Consider the following 18811-nt stretch of genomic DNA (forward strand, 5'->3'; position numbering starts at 1 on the left):
TGTCTGCACTTGGCCTCATCCAACTCAGCAGCCAATTGTCTTAAGCACTGAGCCATCTCTACTGTCTCTTCCTTCTGTTGCCAGTAGATGGCACCAAATCTCATTTTGAGAGCAAAACTGTGGTTGCCAGGAATCGAACTTCTGACCTTTAGAGGGGCAGCCAGGATTCTTAACCACTGAGCTATCTCTCGAGCGCTTCTTTCTGCATGCAAAAGAGGGCACAAGACCTCAGTGCAGATGGTTGTGAGCCATTATTTGGTTGCATGAAATTGGATACAGGAGGAAGAAAGAGCACGGAATGCTCTTAAACACTGAGCCATCTCTCCAACCCGTTTTTCTACTTCTTTACCTAAACCAGTTGTACTCCATGATGTGTGGATCACATCTGCATTTTCCTAATATTTGAAGTACAGGGGTCTCCATGGATCTGTTGGCCATTCGTGTACCTCATAGACGAGGTGTAGACAAATTGTTTCCCTGGCTTTAAATTGGTTAAGCTTTTGTTGGTGTTTGTTCCTTTGTATGTCTTGGATGTGAGTTCTTCTTCAGGCACATGAACATGCTAGTATTTTCTTCTTCTAACCATCCTGCCTTACTCTGCTTGGTGGTGTCTCTGAAGCATGCTGGCTCATGGTGATAGAGCTGTGAGCCTTTATTATCCTAACAAAATATTTTGCCTGATTCAGTCCCAATTACCTGGGCCCTGGCTGTATGTCTGCACTTGGCCTCATCAAAGTCAGCAGGCATGCTCTTAACCACCAAGACATCTCTCCTGCCTCTTCCTTCTGCTTCCAGTAGAGGGCACCAAACCTCATTTTGAAGCAATTATGTGATGTCCAGGAATCGAACTTCTGATCTTTGGAAGAGCAGGCAATGCTCTTAACCACTGAGCCATCTCTCCGACCCGTTTTTCAACTTCTTTAATTAAACCCCGTTTACTCAATGTGGTGTGTGGATCACATCTGCATTCCCCTAACATGTGTAGTACAGGGGTCTCCATGGACCTATTGCCTGTTCATGTACCTCATAGAGGATGTGAGGATAAATTGTTTCTCTGGCTTTAAATTGGTTAACATTTTGCTGGTGTTTGTAGTCCTTTGATTGTATTGGATGTGAGTTCTCTTTAAGGCACATGAACATGCCAGTGTTTTCTTCTTCTAGCCATCTTGCCTTACTCTCCTTAGTGTTGTCTCTGAAGCACGATGTCTCATGGTCATAGAGCTGTGAGTCTTTAACATCCTAAAAATACGGTTGCCCAATTCAGTCACAATAACGTGGGCCCTGGCCTTTGCCTTGACTCTATGTCTGAACTTGGCCTCATCAAACTCAGCAGCCAATGCTCTTAAGCACTGAGCCATCTCTCCTGCCTCTTCCTTCTGTTGCCAGTAGATGGCACCAAATCTCATTTTGAGAGCAAAACTGTGGTTGCCAGGAATCGAACTTCTGACCTTTAGAAGGGCAGCGAGGATTCTTAACCACTGAGCTATCTCTCGAGTGCTTCTTTCTGCATGCAAAAGAGGGCACAAGACCTTAGTGCAGATGGTTGTGAGCCATTATGTGGTTGCTTGAAATTGGATACAGGAGGAAGAGAGAGCACGAAATACTCTTAAACACTGAACCATCTCTCCAACCCGTTTTTCTACTTCTTTACCTAAACCAGTTGTACTCAATGATGTGTGGATCACATCTGCATTTTCCTAACATTTGAAGTACAGGGGTCTCCATGGATGTGTTGGCCATTCGTGTACCTCATAGAGGAGGGCTAGACAAATTGTTTCACTGGCTTTAAATTGGTTAAGCTTTTGTTGGTGTTTGTTCCTTTGTATGTCTTGGATGTGAGTTCTTCTTCAGGCACATGAACGTGCTAGTATTTTCTTCTTCTAACCATCCTGCCTTACTCTGCTTGGTGGTGTCTCTGAAGCATGCTGGCTCATGGTGATAGAGCTGTGAGTCTTTATTATTTTAACAAAATGTTTTGCCTGATTCAGTCCCAACAACCTGGACCCTGCTGTTTGTCTGTAATTGGCCTCATCAAACTCAGCAGGCATGCTCTTAACCACCAAGACATCTCTCCTGCCTCTTCCTTCTGCTTCCTCAAACCTCATTTTGAAGCAATTATGTGATGTCCAGGAATCGAACTTCTGATCTTTGGAAGAGCAGGCAATGCTCTTAACCACTGAGCCATCTCTCCGACCCGTTTTTCAACTTCTTTAACTAAACCAGATTTACTCAATGTGGTGTGTGGATCATATCTGCATTCCACTAACATGTGGAGTACAGGTTTGTCCAAGGACCTATGGGCTGTTCATGTAACTGATAGAGGAGGTCAGGATAAATTGTTTCTCTGGCTTTAAATTGGTTAACATTTTGCTGGTGTTTGTAGTCCTTTGATTGTCTTGTATGTGAGTTCTCTTTAAGGCACATGAACATGCCAGTGTTTTCTTCTTCTAGCCATCTTGCCTTATTCTCCTTAGTGTTGTGTCTGAAGCACGATGTCTCATGGTGATAGAGCTGTGAGTCTTTAACATCCTAAAAAAACGTTTGCCCAATTCAGTCACAATAACGTGGGCCCTGGCCTTTGCCCTGACTCTATGTCTGCACTTGGCCTCATCAAACTCAGCAGCCAATGCTCTTAAGCACTGAGCCATCTCTCCTGCCTCTTCCTTCTGTAGCCAGTAGATGGCACCAAATCTCATTTTGAGAGCAAAACTGTGGTTGCCAGGAATCGAACTTCTGACCTTTAGAAGGGCAGCGAGGATTCTTAACCACTGAGCTATCTCTCGAGCGCTTCTTTCTGCATGCAAAAGAGGGCACAAGACCTCAGTGCAGATGGTTGTGAGCCATTATGTGGTTGCTTGAAATTGGATACAGGAGGAAGAAAGAGCACGAAATGCTCTTAAACACTGAGCCATCTCTCCAACCCGTTTTTCTACTTCTTTACCTAAACCAGATGTACTCAATGATGTGTGGATCACATCTGCATTTTCCTAACATTTGAAGTACAACAGTCTCCATGGATCTGTTGGCCATTCGTTTACCTCATAGAGGAGGTCTAGACAAATTGTTTCACTGGCTTTAAATTGGTTAAGCTTTTGATGGTGTTTGTTCCTTTGTATGTCTTGGATGTGAGTTCTTCTTCAGGCACATGAACATGCTAGTATTTTCTTCTTCTAACCATCCTGCCTTACTCTGCTTGTTGGTGTCTCTGAAGCATGCTGGCTCATGGTGATAGAGCTGTGAGTCTTTATTATCCTAACAAAATGTTTTGCCTGATTCAGTCCCAATTACCTGGGACCTGGCTGTATGTCTGCACTTGGCCTCATCAAACTCAGCAGGCATGCTCTTAACCCCCAAGACATCTCTCCTGCCTCTTCCTTCTGCTTCCAGTAGAGGGCACCAAACCTCATTTTGAAGCAATTATGTGATGTCCAGGAATCGAACTTCTGATCTTTGGAAGAGCAGTCAATGCTCTTAAACACTGAGCCATCTCTCCGACCCGTTTTTCAACTTCTTTAACTAAACCAGGTTTACTCAATGTGGTGTGTGGATCACATCTGCATTCCCCTAACATGTGGAGTACAGGGGTCTCCATGGACCTATTGGCTGTTCATGTATCTCATAGAGGAGGTCAGGATAAATTGTTTCTCTGGCTTTAAATTGGTTAACATTTGGCTGGTGTTTGTAGTCCTTTGATTGTCTTGGATGTAAGTTCTCTTTAAGGCACATGAACATGCCAGTGTTTTCTTCTTCTAGCCATCTTGCCTTACTCTCCTTAGTGTTGTCTCTGAAGCACGATGGCTCATGGTGATAGAGCTGTGAGTCTTTAACATCCTAAAAAAACCTTTGCCTAATTCAGTCACAATAACGTGGGCCCTGGTCTTTGCCCTGACTCCATGTCTGCACTTGGCCTCATCCAACTCAGCAGCCAATGCTCTTAAGCACTGAGCCATCTCTACTGTCTCTTCCTTCTGTTGCCAGTAGATGGCACCAAATCTCATTTTTAGAGCAAAACTGTGGTTGCCAGGAATCGAACTTCTGACCTTTAGAAGGGCAGCCAGGATTCTTAACCGCTGAGCTATCTCTCGAGCGCTTCTTTCTGCATGCAAAAGAGGGCACAAGACCTCAGTGCACATGGTTATGAGCCATTATTTGGTTGCTTGAAATTGGATACAGGAGGAAGAAAGAGCACGAAATGCTCTTAAACACTGAGCCATCTCTCCAACCTGTTTTTCTACTTCTTTACCCAAACCAGATGTACTCAATGATGTGTGGATCACATCTGCATTTTCCTAACATTTGAAGTACAGGGGTCTCCATGGATCTGTTGGCCATTCGTTTACCTCATAGAGGAGGTCTAGAAAAATTGTTTCCCTGGCTTTAAATTGGTTAAGCTTTTGTTGGTGTTTGTTCCTTTGTATGTCTTGGATGTGAGTTCTTCTTCAGGCACATGAACATGCTAGTATTTTCTTCTTCTAACCATCCTGCCTTACTCTGCTTGGTGGTGTCTCTGAAGCATGCTGGCTCATGGTGATAGAGCTGTGAGTCTTTATTATCCTAACAAAATGTTTTGCCTGATTCAGTCCCAATTACCTGGGCCCTGGCTGTATGTCTGCACTTGGCCTCATCAAACTCAGCAGGCATGCTCTTAACCACCAAGACATCTCTCCTGCCTCTTCCTTCTGCTTCCAGTAGAGGGCACCAAACCTCATTTTGAAGGAATTATGTGATGTCCAGGAATCGAACTTCTGATCTTTGGAAGAGCAGGCAATGCTCTTAACCACTGAGCCATCTCTCCGACCCGTTTTTCCACTTCTTTAACTAAACCAGGTTTACTCAATGTGGTGTGTGGATCACATCTGCATTCCCCTAACATGTGGGCTACAGGCATCTCAATGGAACAATTGGCTGTTCCTGCACCTGATAGAGGAGGTCAGGATAAATTGTTTCTCTGGCTTTAAATTGGTTAACATTTTGCTGGTGTTTGTAGTCCTTTGATTGTCTTGTATGTGAGTTCTCTTTAAGGCACATGAACATGCCAGTGTTTTCTTCTTCTAGCCATCTTGCCTTACTCTCCTTAGTGTTGTCTCTGAAGCACGATGTGTCATGGTGATAGAGCTGTGAGTCTTTAACATCCTAAAAAAACGTTTGCCCAATTCAGTCACATTAACGTGGGCCCTGGGCTTTGCCCTGACTCTATGTCTGCACTTGGCCTCATCAAACTCAGCAGCCAATGCTCTTAAGCACTGAGCCATCTCTCCTGCCTCTTCCTTCTGTTGCAAGTAGATGGCACCAAATCTCATTTTGAGAGCAAAACTGTGGTTGCCAGGAATCGAACTTCTGACCTTTAGAAGGGAAGCCAGGAATCTTAACCACTGAGCTATCTCTCGAGCGCTTCTTTCTGCATGCAAAAGAGGGCACAAGACCTCAGTGCAGATGGTTGTGTGCCATTATGTGGTTGCTCGAAATTGGATACAGGAGGAAGAAAGAGCACGAAATGCTCTTAAACACTGAGCCATCTCACCAACCCGTTTTTCTAATTCTTTACCTAAACCAGATGTACTCAATGATGTGTGGATCACATCTGCATTTTCCTAATATTTGAAGTACAGGGGTCTCCATGGATCTGTTGGCCATTCGAGTACCTCATAGAGGAGGTCTAGACAAATTGTTTCACTGGCTTTAAATTGTTTAAGCTTTTGTTGGTGTTTGTTCCTTTGTATGTCTTGGATGTGAGTTCTTCTTCAGGCACATGAACATGCTAGTATTTTCTTCTTCTAACCATCTTGCCTTGCTCTGCTTGGTGGTGTCTCTGAAGCCTGCTGGCTCATGGTTATAGAGCTGTGAGTCTTTATTATCCTAACAAAATGTTTTGCCTGATTCAGTCCCAACAACCTGGGTCCTCCCTGTATGTCTGCACTTGGCCTCATCAAACTCAGCAGGCATGCTCTTAACCACCAAGACATCTCTCCTGCCTCTTCCTTCTGCTTCCTGTAGAGGGCACCAAACCTCATTTTGAAGCAATTATGTGATGTCCAGGAATCGAACTTCTGATTTTTGGAAGAGCAGGCAATGCTCTTAACCACTGAGCCATCTCTCCGACCCGTTTTTCAACTTCTTTAACTAAACCATGTTTACTCAATGTGGTGTGTGGATCACATCTGCATTCCCCTCAAATGTGGGCTACAGGCGTCTCCATGGACCTAATGGCTGTTCATGTACCTGATAAAGGAGGTCAGGATAAATTGTTTCTCTGGCTTTAAATTGGTTAACATTTTGCTGGTGTTTGTAGTCCTTTGATTGTCTTGGATGTGAGTTCTCTTTAAGGCACATGAACATGCCAGTGTTTTCTTCTTCTAGCCATCTTGCCTTACTCTCCTTTGTGTTGTCTCTGAAGCACGATGTCTCATGGTGATAGAGCTGTGAGTCTTTAACATCCTAAAAAAACCTTTGCCCAATTCAGTCACAATAACGTGGGCCCTGGCCTTTGCCCTGACTCTATGTCTGCACTTGGCCTCATCAAACTCAGCAGCCAATGCTCTTAAGCACTGAGCCATCTCTCCTGCCTCTTCCTTCTGTTGCCAGTAGATGGCACCAAATCTCATTTTGAGAGCAAAACTGTGGTTGCCAGGAATCGAACTTCTGACCTTTAGAAGGGCAGCCAGGAATCTTAACCACTGAGCTATCTCTCGAGCGCTTCTTTCTGCATGCAAAAGAGGGCACAAGACCTCAGTGCAGATGGTTGTGAGCCATTATGTGGTTGCTTGAAATTGGATACAGGAGGAAGAAAGAGCACGAAATGCTCTTAAACACTGAGCCATCTCTCCAACCCGTTTTTCTACTTCTTTACCCAAACCAGATGTACTCAATGATGTGTGGATCACATCTGCATTTTCCTAACATTTGAAGTACAGGGGTCTCCATGGATCTGTTGGCCATTCGTGTACCTCATAGAGGAGGTCTAGAAAAATTGTTTCCCTGGCTTTAAATTGGTTAAGCTTTTGTTGGTGTTTGTTCCTTTGTATGTCTTGGATGTGAGTTCTTCTTCAGGCACATGAACATGCTAGTATTTTCTTCTTCTAACCATCCTGCCTTACTCTGCTTGGTGGTGTCTCTGAAGCATGCTGGCTCATGGTGATAGAGCTGTGAGTCTTTATTATCCTAACAAAATGTTTTGCCTGATTCAGTCCCAATTACCTGGGCCCTGGCTGTATGTCTGCACTTGGCCTCATCAAACTCAGCAGGCATGCTCTTAACCACCAAGACATCTCTCCTGCCTCTTCCTTCTGCTTCCAGTAGAGGGCACCAAACCTCATTTTGAAGGAATTATGTGATGTCCAGGAATCGATCTTCTGATCTTTGGAAGAGCAGGCAATGCTCTTAACCACTGAGCCATCTCTCCGACCCGTTTTTCCACTTCTTTAACTAAACCAGGTTTACTCAATGTGGTGTGTGGATCACATCTGCATTCCCCTCACATGTGGGCTACAGGCATCTCAATGGAACAATTGGCTGTTCCTGCACCTGATAGAGGAGGTCAGGATAAATTGTTTCTCTGGCTTTAAATTGGTTAACATTTTGCTGGTGTTTGTAGTCCTTTGATTGTCTTGTATGTGAGTTCTCTTTAAGGCACATGAACATGCCAGTGTTTTCTTCTTCTAGCCATCTTGCCTTACTCTCCTTAGTGTTGTCTCTGAAGCACGATGTGTCATGGTGATAGAGCTGTGAGTCTTTAACATCCTAAAAAAACGTTTGCCCAATTCAGTCACATTAACGTGGGCCCTGGGCTTTGCCCTGACTCTATGTCTGCACTTGGCCTCATCAAACTCAGCAGCCAATGCTCTTAAGCACTGAGCCATCTCTCCTGCCTCTTCCTTCTGTTGCAAGTAGATGGCACCAAATCTCATTTTGAGAGCAAAACTGTGGTTGCCAGGAATCGAACTTCTGACCTTTAGAAGGGAAGCCAGGAATCTTAACCACTGAGCTATCTCTCGAGCGCTTCTTTCTGCATGCAAAAGAGGGCACAAGACCTCAGTGCAGATGGTTGTGTGCCATTATGTGGTTGCTCGAAATTGGGTACAGGAGGAAGAAAGAGCACAAAATGCTCTTAAACACTGAGCCATCTCACCAACCCGTTTTTCTAATTCTTTACCTAAACCAGATGTACTCAATGATGTGTGGATCACATCTGCATTTTCCTAACATTTGAAGTACAGGGGTCTCCATGGATCTGTTGGCCATTCGAGTACCTCATAGAGGAGGTCTAGACAAATTGTTTCACTGGCTTTAAATTGGTTAAGCTTTTGTTGGTGTTTGTTCCTTTGTATGTCTTGGATGTGAGTTCTTCTTCAGGCACATGAACATGCTAGTATTTTCTTCTTCTAACCATCTTGCCTTGCTCTGCTTGGTGGTGTCTCTGAAGCCTGCTGGCTCATGGTTATAGAGCTGTGAGTCTTTATTATCCTAACAAAATGTTTTGCCTGATTCAGTCCCAACAACCTGGGTCCTCCCTGTATGTCTGCACTTGGCCTCATCAAACTCAGCAGGCATGCTCTTAACCACCAAGACATCTCTCCTGCCTCTTCCTTCTGCTTCCTGTAGAGGGCACCAAACCTCATTTTGAAGCAATTATGTGATGTCCAGGAATCGAACTTCTGATTTTTGGAAGAGCAGGCAATGCTCTTAACCACTGAGCCATCTCTCCGACCCGTTTTTCCACTTCTTTAACTAAACCATGTTTACTCAATGTGGTGTGTGGATCACATCTGCATTCCCCTCAAATGTGGGCTACAGGCGTCTCCATGGACCTAATGGCTGTTCATGTACCTGATAAAGGAGGTCAGGATAAATTGTTTCTCTGGCTTTAAATTGGTTAACATTTTGCTGGTGTTTGTAGTCCTTTGATTGTCTTGGATGTGAGTTCTCTTTAAGGCACATGAACATGCCAGTGTTTTCTTCTTCTAGCCATCTTGCCTTACTCTCCTTTGTGTTGTCTCTGAAGCACGATGTCTCATGGTGATAGAGCTGTGAGTCTTTAACATCCTAAAAAAACGTTTGCCCAATTCAGTCACAATAACGTGGGCCCTGGCCTTTGCCCTGACTCTATGTCTGCACTTGGCCTCATCAAACTCAGCAGCCAATGCTCTTAAGCACTGAGCCATCTCTCCTGCCTCTTCCTTCTGTTGCCAGTAGATGGCACCAAATCTCATTTTGAGAGCAAAACTGTGGTTGCCAGGAATCGAACTTCTGACCTTTAGAAGGGCAGCCAGGAATCTTAACCACTGAGCTATCTCTCGAGCGCTTCTTTCTGCATGCAAAAGAGGGCACAAGACCTCAGTGCAGATGGTTGTGAGCCATTATGTGGTTGCTTGAAATTGGATACAGGAGGAAGAAAGAGCACGAAATGCTCTTAAACACTGAGCCATCTCTCCAACCCGTTTTTCTACTTCTTTACCCAAACCAGATGTACTCAATGATGTGTGGATCACATCTGCATTTTCCTAACATTTGAAGTACAGGGGTCTCCATGGATCTGTTGGCCATTCGTGTACCTCATAGAGGAGGTCTAGAAAAATTGTTTCCCTGGCTTTAAATTGGTTAAGCTTTTGTTGGTGTTTGTTCCTTTGTATGTCTTGGATGTGAGTTCTTCTTCAGGCACATGAACATGCTAGTATTTTCTTCTTCTAACCATCCTGCCTTACTCTGCTTGGTGGTGTCTCTGAAGCATGCTGGCTCATGGTGATAGAGCTGTGAGTCTTTATTATCCTAACAAAATGTTTTGCCTGATTCAGTCCCAATTACCTGGGCCCTGGCTGTATGTCTGCACTTGGCCTCATCAAACTCAGCAGGCATGCTCTTAACCACCAAGACATCTCTCCTGCCTCTTCCTTCTGCTTCCAGTAGAGGGCACCAAACCTCATTTTGAAGGAATTATGTGATGTCCAGGAATCGAACTTCTGATCTTTGGAAGAGCAGGCAATGCTCTTAACCACTGAGCCATCTCTCCGACCCGTTTTTCCACTTCTTTAACTAAACCAGGTTTACTCAATGTGGTGTGTGGATCACATCTGCATTCCCCTCACATGTGGGCTACAGGCATCTCCATGGAACAATTGGCTGTTCCTGCACCTGATAGAGGAGGTCAGGATAAATTGTTTCTCTGGCTTTAAATTGGTTAACATTTTGCTGGTGTTTGTAGTCCTTTGATTGTCTTGTATCTGAATTCTCTTTAAGGCACATGAACATGCCAGTGTTTTCTTCTTCTAGCCATCTTGCCTTACTCTCCTTAGTGTTGTCTCTGAAGCACGATGTGTCATGGTGATAGAGCTGTGAGTCTTTAACATCCTAAAAAAACGTTTGCCCAATTCAGTCACATTAACGTGGGCCCTGGGCTTTGCCCTGACTCTATGTCTGCACTTGGCCTCATCCAACTCAGCAGCCAATGCTCTTAAGCACTGAGCCATCTCTCCTGCCTCTTCCTTCTGTTGCAAGTAGATGGCACCAAATCTCATTTTGAGAGCAAAACTGTGGTTGCCAGGAATCGAACTTCTGACCTTTAGAAGGGAAGCCAGGAATCTTAACCACTGAGCTATCTCTCGAGCGCTTCTTTCTGCATGCAAAAGAGGGCACAAGACCTCAGTGCAGATGGTTGTGTGCCATTATGTGGTTGCTCGACATTGGATACAGGAGGAAGAAAGAGCACGAAATGCTCTTAAACACTGAGCCATCTCACCAACCCGTTTTTCTAATTCTTTACCTAAACCAGATGTACTCAATGATGTGTGGATCACATATGCATTTTCCTAACATTTGAAGTACAGGGGTCTCCATGGATCTGTTGGCCATTCGAGTACCTCATAGAGGAGGTCTAGACAAATTGTTTCACTGGCTTTAAATTGGTTAAGCTTTTGTTGGTGTTTGTTCCTTTGTATGTCTTGGATGTGAGTTCTTCTTCAGGCACATGAACATGCTAGTATTTTCTTCTTCTAACCATCTTGCCTTGCTCTGCTTGGTGGTGTCTCTGAAGCCTGCTGGCTCATGGTTATAGAGCTGTGAGTCTTTATTATCCTAACAAAATGTTTTGCCTGATTCAGTCCCAACAACCTGGGTCCTCCCTGTATGTCTGCACTTGGCCTCATCAAACTCAGCAGGCATGCTCTTAACCACCAAGACATCTCTCCTGCCTCTTCCTTCTGCTTCCTGTAGAGGGCACCAAACCTCATTTTGAAGCAATTATGTGATGTCCAGGAATCGAACTTCTGATTTTTGGAAGAGCAGGCAATGCTCTTAACCACTGAGCCATCTCTCCGACCCGTTTTTCCACTTCTTTAACTAAACCATGTTTACTCAATGTGGTGTGTGGATCACATCTGCATTCCCCTCAAATGTGGGCTACAGGCGTCTCCATGGACCTAATGGCTGTTCATGTACCTGATAAAGGAGGTCAGGATAAATTGTTTCTCTGGCTTTAAATTGGTTAACATTTTGCTGGTGTTTGTAGTCCTTTGATTGTCTTGGATGTGAGTTCTCTTTAAGGCACATGAACATGCCAGTGTTTTCTTCTTCTAGCCATCTTGCCTTACTCTCCTTAGTGTTGTCTCTGAAGCACGATGTCTCATGGTGATAGAGCTGTGAGTCTTTAACATCCTAAAAAAACGTTTGCCCAATTCAGTCACAATAACGTGGGCCCTGGCCTTTGCCCTGACTCTATGTCTGCACTTGGCCTCATCAAACTCAGCAGCCAATGCTCTTAAGCACTGAGCCATCTCTCCTGCCTCTTCCTTCTGTTGCCAGTAGATGGCACCAAATCTCATTTTGAGAGCAAAACTGTGGTTGCCAGGAATCGAACTTCTGACCTTTAGAAGGGCAGCCAGGAATCTTAACCACTGAGCTATCTCTCGAGCTCTTCTTTCTGCATGCAAAAGAGGGCACAAGACCTCAGTGCAGATGGTTGTGAGCCATTATGTGGTTGCTTGAAATTGGATACAGGAGGAAGAAAGAGCACGAAATGCTCTTAAACACTGAGCCATCTCTCCAACCCGTTTTTCTACTTCTTTACCCAAACCAGATGTACTCAATGATGTGTGGATCACATCTGCATTTTCCTAACATTTGAAGTACAGGGGTCTCCATGGATCTGTTGGCCATTCGTGTACCTCATAGAGGAGGTCTAGAAAAATTGTTTCCCTGGCTTTAAATTGGTTAAGCTTTTGTTGGTGTTTGTTCCTTTGTATGTCTTGGATGTGAGTTCTTCTTCAGGCACATGAACATGCTAGTATTTTCTTCTTCTAACCATCCTGCCTTACTCTGCTTGGTGGTGTCTCTGAAGCATGCTGGCTCATGGTGATAGAGCTGTGAGTCTTTATTATCCTAACAAAATGTTTTGCCTGATTCAGTCCCAATTACCTGGGCCCTGGCTGTATGTCTGCACTTGGCCTCATCAAACTCAGCAGGCATGCTCTTAACCACCAAGACATCTCTCCTGCCTCTTCCTTCTGCTTCCAGTAGAGGGCACCAAACCTCATTTTGAAGCAATTATGTGATGTCCAGGAATCGAACTTCTGATCTTTGGAAGAGCAGGCAATGCTCTTAACCACTGAGCCATCTCTCCGACCCGTTTTTCCACTTCTTTAACTAAACCAGGTTTACTCAATGTGGTGTGTGGATCACATCTGCATTCCCCTAACATGTGGGCTACAGGCATCTCCATGGAACAATTGGCTGTTCCTGCACCTGATAGAGGAGGTCAGGATAAATTCTTTCTCTGGCTTTAAATTGGTTAACATTTTGCTGGTGTTTGTAGTCCTTTGATTGTCTTGTATCTGAGTTCTCTTTAAGGCACATGAACATGCCAGTGTTTTCTTCTTCTAGCCATCTTGCCTTACTCTCCTCAGTGTTGTCTCTGAAGCACGATGTGTCATGGTGATAGAGCTGTGAGTCTTTAACATCCTAAAAAAACGTTTGCCCAATTCAGTCACATTAACGTGGGCCCTGGGCTTTGCCCTGACTCTATGTCTGCACTTGGCCTCATCAAACTCAGCAGCCAATGCTCTTAAGCACTGAGCCATCTCTCCTGCCTCTTCCTTCTGTTGCAAGTAGATGGCACCAAATCTCATTTTGAGAGCAAAACTGTGGTTGCCAGGAATCGAACTTCTGACCTTTAGAAGGGAAGCCAGGAATCTTAACCACTGAGCTATCTCTCGAGCGCTTCTTTCTGCATGCAAAAGAGGGCACAAGACCTCAGTGCAGATGGTTGTGTGCCATTATGTGGTTGCTCGAAATTGGATACAGGAGGAAGAAAGAGCACGAAATGCTCTTAAACACTGAGCCATCTCTCCAACCCGTTTTTCTACTTCTTTACCTAAACCAGATGTACTCAATGATGTGTGGATCACATCTGCATTTTCCTAACATTTGAAGTACAGGGGTCTCCATGGATCTGTTGGCCATTCGAGTACCTCATAGAGGAGGTCTAGACAAATTGTTTCACTGGCTTTAATTTGGTTAAGCTTTTGTTGGTGTTTGTTCCTTTGTATGTCTTGGATGTGAGTTCTTCTTCAGGCACATGAACATGCTAGTATTTTCTTCTTCTAACCATCTTGCCTTGCTCTGCTTGGTGGTGTCTCTGAAGCCTGCTGGCTCATGGTTATAGAGCTGTGAGTCTTTATTATCCTAACAAAATGTTTTGCCTGATTCAGTCCCAACAACCTGGGTCCTCCCTGTATGTCTGCACTTGGCCTCATCAAACTCAGCAGGCATGCTCTTAACCACCAAGACATCTCTCCTGCCTCTTCCTTCTGCTTCCTGTAGAGGGCAACAAACCTCATTTTGAAGCAATTATGTGATGTCCAGGAATCGAACTTCTGATTTTTGGAAGAGCAGGCAATGCTCTTAACCACTGAGCCATCTCTCCGACCCGTTTTTCCACTTCTTTAACTAAACCATGTTTACTCAATGTGGTGTGTGGATCACATCTGCATTCCCCTCAAATGTGGGCTACAGGCGTCTCCATGGTCCTAATGGCTGTTCATGTACCTGATAAAGGAGGTCAGGATAAATTGTTTCTCTGGCTTTAAATTGGTTAACATTTTGCTGGTGTTTGTAGTCCTTTGATTGTCTTGGATGTGAGTTCTCTTTAAGGCACATGAACATGCCAGTGTTTTCTTCTTCTAGCCATCTTGCCTTACTCTCCTTAGTTTTGTCTCTGAAGCACGATGTCTCATGGTGATAGAGCTGTGAGTCTTTAACATCCTAAAAAAACGTTTGCCCAATTCAGTCACAATAACGTGGGCCCTGGCCTTTGCCCTGACTCTATGTCTGCACTTGGCCTCATCAAACTCAGCAGCCAATGCTCTTAAGCACTGAGCCATCTCTCCTGCCTCTTCCTTCTGTTGCCAGTAGATGGCACCAAATCTCATTTTGAGAGCAAAACTGTGGTTGCCAGGAATCGAACTTCTGACCTTTAGAAGGGCAGCCAGGAATCTTAACCACTGAGCTATCTCTCGAGCGCTTATTTCTGCATGCAAAAGAGGGCACAAGACCTCAGTGCAGATGGTTGTCAGCCATTATGTGGTTGCTTGAAATTGGATACAGGAGGAAGAAAGAGCACGAAATGCTCTTAAACACTGAGCCATCTCTCCAACCCGTTTTTCTACTTCTTTACCTAAACCAGATGTACTCAATGATGTGTGGATCACATCTGCATTTTCCTAACATTTGAAGTACAGGGGTCTCCATGGATCTGTTTGCCATTCGTGTACCTCATAGAGGAGGTCTAGACAAATTGTTTCACTGGCTTTATATTGGTTAAGCTTTTGTTGGTGTTTGTTCCTTTGTATGTCTTGGATGTGAGTTCTTTTTCAGGCACATGAACGTGCTAGTATTTTCTTCTTCTAACCATCTTGCCTTGCTCTGCTTGGTGGTGTCTCTGAAGCATGCTGGCTCATGGTGATAGAGCTGTGAGTCTTTATTATCCTAACAAAATGTTTTGCCTGATTCAGTCCCAGCAACCTGGGTCCTGCCTGTATGTCTGCACTTGGCCTCATCAAACTCAGCAGGCATGCTCTTAACCACCAAGACATCTCTCCTGCCTCTTCCTTCTGCTTCCAGTAGAGGGCACCAAACCTCATTTTGAAGCAATTATGTGATGTCCAGGAATCGAACTTCTGATCTTTTGAAGAGTAGGCAATGCTCTTAACCACTGAGCCATCTCTCCGACCCGTTTTTCAACTTCTTTAACTAAACCAGATTTACTCAATGTGGTGTGTGGATCACATCTGCATTCCACTAACATGTGGGCTACAGGCGTCTCCATGGACCTATTGGCTGTTCATGTACCTGATAGAGGAAGTCAGGATAAATTGTTTCTCTGGCTTTAAATTGGTTAACATTTTGCTGGTGTTTGTAGTCCTTTGACTGTCTTGGATGTGAGTTCTCTTTAAGGCACATGAACATGCCAGTGTTTTCTTCTTCTAGCCATCTTGCCTTACTCTCCTTAGTGTTGTGTCTGAAGCACGATGTCTCATGGTGATAGAGCTGTGAGTCTTTAACATCCTAAAAAAACGTTTGCCCAATTCAGTCACAATAACGTGGGCCCTGGCCTTTGCCCTGATTCTATGTCTGCACTTGGCCTCATCAAACTTAGCAGCCAATGCTCTTAAGCACTGAGCCATCTCTCCTGCCTCTTCCTTCTGTAGCCAGTAGATGGCACCAAATCTCATTTTGAGAGCAAAACTGTGGTTGCCAGGAATGGAACTTCTGACCTTTAGAAGGGCAGCGAGGATTCTTAACCACTGAGCTATCTCTCCAACCCGTTTTTCTACTTCTTTACGTAAACCAGATGTACTCAATGATGTGTGGATCACATCTGCATTTTCCTAACATTTGAAGTACAGGGGTCTCCATGGATATGTTGGCCATTCGTGTACCTCATAGAAGAGGTCTAGACAAATTGTTTCACTGGCTTTAAATTGGTTAAGCTTTTGTTGGTGTTTGTTCCTTTGTATGTCTTGGATGTGAGTTCTTCAGGCACATGAACATGCTAGTATCTTCTTCTTCTAGCCATCTTGCCTTGCTCTGCTTGGTGGTGTCTCTGAAGCATGCTGGCTCATGGTGATAGAGCTGTGAGTCTTTATTATCCTAACAAAATGTTTTGCCTGATTCAGTCCGAAAAACCTGGGCCCTGGCTGTATGTCTGCACTTGGCCTCATCAAACTCAGAAGGCATGCTCTTAACAACCAAGACATCTCTCCTGCCTCCTCCTTCTGCTTCCAGTAGAGGGCACCAAACCTCATTTTGAAGCAATTATGTGATGTCCAGGAATCGGACTTCTGATCTTTGGAAGAGCAGGCAATGCTCTTAAGCACTGAGCCATCTCTCCGACCCGTTTTTCAACTTCTTTAACTAAACCAGGTTTACTCAATGTGGTGTGTGGATCACATCTGCATTCCCCTAACATGTGGAGTACAGGGGTCTCCATGGACCTATTGGCTGTTCATGTACCTGATAGAGGAGGTCAGGATAAATTGTTTCTCTGGCTTTAAATTGGTTAACATTTTGCTGGTGTTTGTAGTCCTTTGATTGTCTTGGATGTAAGTTCTCTTTAAGGCACATGAACATGCCAGTGTTTTCTTCTTCTAGCCATCTTGCCTTACTCTCCTTAGTGTTGTCTCTGAAGCACGATGTCTCATGGTGATAGAGCTGTGAGTCTTTAACATCCAAAAAAAACGTTTGCCCAATTCAGTCACAATAACGTGGGCCCTGGCCTTTGCCCTGACTCTATGTCTGCACTTGGCCTCATCAAACTCAGCAGCCAATGCTCTTAAGCACTGAGCCATCTCTCCTGCCTCTTCCTTCTGTTGCCAGTAGATGGCAACAAATCTCATTTTGAGAGCAAAACTGTGGTTGCCAGGAATCGAACATCTGACCTTTAGAAGGGCAGCCAGGGTTCTTAACCACTGAGCTATCTCTCCAACCCGTTTTTCTACTTCTTTACCTAAACCAGATGTACTCAATGATGTGTGGATCACATCTGCATTTTCCTAACATTTGAAGTACTGGGGTCTCCATGGATCTGTTGGCCATTCGTGTACCTCATAGAGGAGGTCTAGACAAATTGTTTCACTGGCTTTAAATTGGTTAAGCTTTTGTTGGTGTTTGTTCCTTTGTATGTCTTGGATGTGAGTTTTTCTTCAGGCACATGAACGTGCTAGTATTTTCTTCTTCTAAACATCTTGCCTTGCTCTGCTTGGTATTGTCTCTGAAGCATGCTGGCTCATGGTGATAGAGCTGTGAGTCTTTATTATCCTAACAAAATGTTTTGCCTGATTCAGTCCCAACAACCTGGGTCCTGGCTGTATGTATGCACTTGGCCTCATCAAACTCAGCAGGCATTCTCTTAACCACCAAGACATCTCTCCTGCCTCTTCCTTCTGCTTCCAGTAGAGGGCACCAAACCTCATTTTGAAGCAATTATGTGATGTCCAGGAATCGAACTTCTGATCTTTGGAAGAGCAGGCAATGCTCTTAACCACTGAGCCATCTCTCCGACCCGTTTTTCAACTTCTTTAACTAAACCAGGTTTACTCAATGTGGTGAGTGGATCACATCTGCATTCCCCTAACATTTGGAGTACAGTGGTCTCCATGGACCTATTGGCTGTTCATGTATCTGATAGAGGAGGTCAGGATATATTGTTTCTCTGGCTTTAAATTGGTTAACATTTTGCTGGTGTTTGTAGTCCTTTGATTGTCTTGGATGTGAGATCTCTTTAAGGCACATGAACATGCCAGTGTTTTCTTCTTCTAGCCATCTTGCCTTACTCTCCTTAGTGTTGTCTCTGAAGCAGGATGTCTCATGGTGATAGAGCTGTGAGTCTTTAACATCCAAAAAAAATCGTTTGCCCAATTCAGTCACAATAACGTGGGCCCTGGCCTTTGCCCTGACTCTATGTCTGCACTTGGCCTCATCAAACTCAGCAGCCAATGCTCTTAAGCACTGAGCCATCTCAACTCTCTCTTCCTTCTGTTGCCAGTAGATGGCACCAAATCTCATTTTGAGAGCAAAACTGTGGTTGCCAGGAATCGAACTTCTGACCTTTAGAAGGGCATCGAGGATTCTTAACCACTGAGCTATCTCTCGAGCGCTTATTTCTGCATGCAAAAGAGGGCACAAGACCTCAGTGCAGATGGTTGTGAGCCATTATTTGGTTGCTTGAAATTGATTACAGGAGGAAGAAAGAGCACGAAATGCTCTTAAACACTGAGCCATCTCTCCAACCCGTTTTTCTACTTCTTTACCTAAACCAGATGTACTCAATGATGTGTGGATTACATCTGCATTTTCCTAATATTTGAAGTACAGGGGTCTCCATGGATCTGTTGGCCATTCGTGTACATCATAGACTAGGTGTAGACAAATTGTTTCACTGGCTTTAAATTGGTTAAGCTTTTGTTGGTGTTTGTTCCTTTGTATGTCTTGGATGTGGGTTCTTCTTTAGGCACATGAACGTGCTAGTATTTTCTTCTTCTAACCATCTTGCCTTGCTCTGCTTGGTGGTGTCTCTGAAGCATGCTGGCTCATGGTGATAGAGCTGTGAGTCTTTATTATCCTAACAAAATGTTTTGCCTGATTCAGTCCCAACAACCTGGGTCCTGGCTGTATGTCTGCACTTGGCCTCATCAAAATCAGAAGGCATTCTCTTAACCACCAAGACATCTCTCCTGCCTCTTCCTTCTGCTTCCAGTAGAGGGCACCAAACCTCATTTTGAAGCAATGATGTGATGTCCAGGAATCGAACTTCTGATCGTTGGAAGAG

This window comes from Chionomys nivalis, chromosome 1 (genome assembly GCF_950005125.1).
Source record: "Chionomys nivalis chromosome 1, mChiNiv1.1, whole genome shotgun sequence".
In the NCBI taxonomy this organism is placed as follows: domain Eukaryota; kingdom Metazoa; phylum Chordata; class Mammalia; order Rodentia; family Cricetidae; genus Chionomys; species Chionomys nivalis.